Source organism: Octopus bimaculoides, chromosome 13 (assembly GCF_001194135.2).
Source record: "Octopus bimaculoides isolate UCB-OBI-ISO-001 chromosome 13, ASM119413v2, whole genome shotgun sequence".
Taxonomy (NCBI): domain Eukaryota; kingdom Metazoa; phylum Mollusca; class Cephalopoda; order Octopoda; family Octopodidae; genus Octopus; species Octopus bimaculoides.
The window spans coordinates 9,441,153-9,445,852 of record NC_068993.1 but is presented as its reverse complement, the minus strand read 5'-3'; the positions used below and the strand labels follow the sequence as shown (position 1 = coordinate 9,445,852).

Genomic DNA, 4,700 nt, shown 5'->3' with positions numbered 1-4,700 from the left:
TTTTTGTTTTAACAGCATCCAACATCCTAGTGTTCATCATCATTATTATTATTATTATTATTATTATTATTATTAAGGTGGACAATCCGATGAGTATGCACCTGGAAACAGCTGTAAGACCTATTTATAAATGTTCTAAAATCTTCACAGCCTTGGATTTTTATCTCATTTTGAAAAAAAAAAATTGTTTTATATATATATATATATATACACACACACACACATGAGGTGTCTCCTTGTGTTGACATTGTGTTATAGTTGTAAATGAGTGTCACTGTTATACAAGCAGTGTCATGCATTTCTAGTATTCTGTGGAAACGTGTCTGGCTACAAGCAAATATTACCCAACATGGAAACAGGTGAGAGTTGGCAACAAGAAGAGCATCTGGCTGTAGAGAAAATCTGCCTCACTAAACTCTGTCTGACCCATGCAAGCATGGGAAAACAGACATTAAAACGATGATGGTGATGATATATCTTTTGAATATATGTTGACAGTTTTTTTTTTTAATATTTGGAAGATGGAAAATATATTTTCTTTAATCGATGTTCTGCTCAAATGTTTTCCAACTATTTGTATTAATTCATTTTTTATTCTTCATTAGATTTTTTGCAACAAGAATAGATGCTTCATAATACTTTTCTAATTGCACAGATTTTTAGTAAATATACTAGCACTCTGTCTGTCTGTCTCTCACCCTTTCTCTCTCTATATTTATATATATCTTCTTTTAACTTTCATATAGTGTACTATAAATGCTGTCATTATTTTCCGTGTTTCTTGGAGTTTTATTTTTTATCTGTTCTTGTCATTTTTTTCCACCATCCATTTGACAATATTATAAGTGTAGGTTATTACTGGAACAACTGCAATGTTACTGCCAATTATTTTATATTTGGCATTTTAGATGTGTTTTAATTCTTAGTCTAATGAGTCTATTGTATTCTTTCCTTACTGGCTGAAATATTATGTTCCAGTTCATTTATTCATAAGCATTTGCAAATGTGTCCTTGGACTAATTCTTTTATCTTTGCCTCTCTCTCTCTTTCTCTCTCTCGATGAATATTTTCTTCTGTTGTTATATTATATAGCCCAAGGCCAGCTTCGAATGATCAGACCTATTATCAAAGTCACTTCCAATTATGAGCGCCTCACCTCTTACTTTTAGACATATCTAAGAGTACATTATTCAATGTGTTCCATTTTTTTAAATAAAAAAAACAAAAAAAAACAAAAGGATGTGTTTCTATGAAGACTTGGTTCAAATTTCTAGCATTAACATAGATGCTCCTTGGGTTGTAGAGACAAGGGTGTGTGTGTGTGTGGCTTTTAAAGCTACTATGAGAGCATTTGTATTGACTTACTTTCACAATCTGAAATTTCATACAGCTTTTGCATTATCATCATCATCAGCATCATCATCATATTTACATGTCTTTTACCACAGTCTTTGGTTGAATTTGAGAGGAATTTGATAAACAAAAAAGTGTGGTTGCTACCATTGTATATGAGACATGGTTTTGTGGTTAAGAAATTTGTTTGGCAATCACATGGTTTCAGGTTCGGTCCCACATGCGGCAAGTTTTTTTTCTACTATGACCCAAAACTAACCAAAATCATTATAGCAAATATTCTGCTCAATCCTACAGATTTACTTGCCAGTTGATTGACTTTAACCATTTCAGCATGTCCCTTAGTGGCTGACAATATGTGCATCTTTAATGATGTGCAAGAGTTGTTGGGGAGCATCATAGCCATGTGTTGAGAGGGGATTCTCTGGGGTTTGAATAAATGTAACAAAAGCAGAGTTTGAAGGAAATATTAACCATTTTCCATACTTTCTAGGAATAAACAAATGAGAAATAGCAGTTGCTACCCAAGGACAAAAGTTGTGTTACACAATGTTATAGAACCAGGAGTGTTGGTATCCAAAGGGTTAAATAATGTAGTAGTGGAGGCACAATGGCCCAGTGGTTAGGGCAGCGGACTCGCGGTCATAGGATCGCGATTTCAATTCCCAGACCAGGTGTTGTGAGTGTTTATTGAGCAAAAACACCTAAAGCTCCATGAGGATCCGGCAGGGGATGGTGGCAAACCCTGCTGTACTCTTTCACCACAACTTTCTCTCACTCTTACTTCCTGTTTCTGTTGTGCCTGTAATTCAAAGGGTCAGCCTTGTCATACTGTGTCATACTGAATATCCCCGAGAACTACGTTAAGAGTACACGTGTCTGTGGAGTGCTCAGCCACCTGCATGTTAATTTAACGAGCAGGCTGTTCCATTGATTGGATCAACTGGAACCCTCGACGTTGTAAGCAATGGAGTGCCAACAACAACAACAAAAAATAATGTAGTCCTATATCTCGGGGATGGTTGTAGCCGCAATGCTTTTGATCATAGATCTGTTCACTCACAGTGTTGACTGGCCACTAAACACTGCCACCACCAACCACGACAACAACAGCAATAATGATCACAACTATTATCTCAACAAAAACCACCTCACCAAACTACAGGTATGTCCCAACAAAACTAATATTAAAGCAGTGAAGTTCAGATATGCCAGTAAGGACTAGTGCTCTTAGTTGTAAACAATTCAACCAAAAATGAGAAATGACAGATTTATGACAGATTTCTCAAGACTTATTGACCTATAATAATATTATTAATAATAATAATTGGGGGTGTTTAAAATTAATTTGTTTTATAGTTTTTCTGGAGGTTTTTTTAATGTTAAAATGTTGACCCCTGCCAACAAGTTAAAAAGATATTTATATTTTTTTTTTCCTTGCAAACACTTAAAAATGAAATTTTCTTTTTTATTATTTTATTATCATGACAGAACATTCAGGTTCACTGACCTAAGAATTCCTACTTTGTATATCTGAAGGTAGTAGGGGTAATATTTTAAAAAATGGATAGGTGGGACGGGGGAGTTGGAGATGTATCGCTTCAACAATTTTCTGATTTATCTAATTTTTTTTTTTTTTTTGGTGGAAATTCAGAGCTTTTTAAAATTTTTTTTCTAAATTTTCCAGTCTTTGGTAGACAGGTAATAAAAAGACTGACAGATGGATAGATATTGGTAGAGAGATATATATTGATAGCTATACATGCATAGATATGCATGTGTAGCTGTGTTGTAGAAAGATTGCTTCCCAACTGCTTGATTCTGGGTTCAGTTCCACTGTGTGGTACTTTGAGCAAGTGTCTTCTACTATAGACTCAGGTTAACTGAAGCTTTGTGAGTGGATTTGGGAGATGAAAGCTGAAGGAAGTCTGTCATATATATATATATATGTATATATGTAGTAATCTTCATGTGTGTGTTTGCGTATGGGCTTGTCCTCCACCACAGCTTAACTGTAGTTGGTTTGTTTGTGTCCCTGTAATTTAGTGGTTGAGCAAAAAAGACTTAAAATAAATACCAGCCTTAACAAGCAAATATTGGGGTTAATTTGTTCAGCAAATCGTCCAACCCATGCTAGCATGGAAAGCGGACGTTAAACGATGATAATGATGTATACACACACACACACACACACAAGTTCCCTCATAGATTCTGTCCACCAAATTTGCTCACAAGGCTATGTTTGACCAAGGCCTGTAGTAAAATTCACTTGCCACACAGTTGGACTGAACCCAAAGCCACATGGTTGCAAAACAAGCATCTGAACCACATAGCCACGCTTGTATCTGTTAAACAAAGAAACAAATGGCACATCAGGTACTTTCGCTCTATATTCAACCCCTACAGGTCTTCTTGACTTTGCCCTTCGCTGCCCTGGTACCAGTAATATACTGGGGAGGAGGTGTTAATCTTGACAGTTATGTTTCCCATTTATAAAAAAGATTTCTACAAAACACTGAAAACTCACATCTCAATCAACTTGGACCGATTTTAGACCAATTGTGGTCCTTTATCTATAATAAATATAGGTTAGAGAATGTAGTCTTGTGAGGTGAGAGAGAAAGAGAGAAGTCAAATTTATTGCAAATGTCAGGAATATCATGGTTTCATTTATTCAATCATTATTCTCTTCTTTTTTCTTCATTTCTTCTTCTTTTTTTATATTTTTACCTCCCCGAAATACCAACCAAACTACAGAGAAAAAGAAAAATGAGATTCTTAGATAGCAAACAAAAACATAAAATAAAACAAAAACAATAACAAAACAAAATGTGATGGTGAAACAGTTAAGAAACAGTAAAAATATATCAACATTATTTACTTCTCAAATTTTTTTTATATATATATGTTGCTGATAAAATGTGTATTTTTAATAGTAATGTACACCAGAAAACATTATTATTATTGTTGTTGTTGTTGTTGTTGTTACATTTTTTTTTCAAGCAGGAAAGGTTACCTTATGTGTAGTATTATATTTTGCGTTGCTTTTTAGTGTTATTTTTCATATGTGTATATATGTGCATGTGTGCACTATGCACATGTGTGTGTATCCGTGTTCTTGTGTTTACATCTTTGTGTCTGTGTGCATGTGTATGTGTATATATATATACATATATATATATATATATATCTTTATGTGCATGAGTATGTACGTAGGTGTCTGTATATATACATACATATATACATATCTATATATATATATATATATCATCGTGCTTGTGTATATACATACATACACACACACACATATATATATATATATATATATATATATATATATATATATA

General features: G+C 33.9%; 1 protein-coding gene across 1 annotated transcript in view; it reads left to right on the top strand.

Moving 5' to 3' along the window:
* Positions 1–4,700, top strand: part of LOC106875942 (gem-associated protein 5) — a 392,253-nt gene that overhangs the window by 83,270 nt on the left and 304,283 nt on the right. The window lies entirely within an intron of this gene.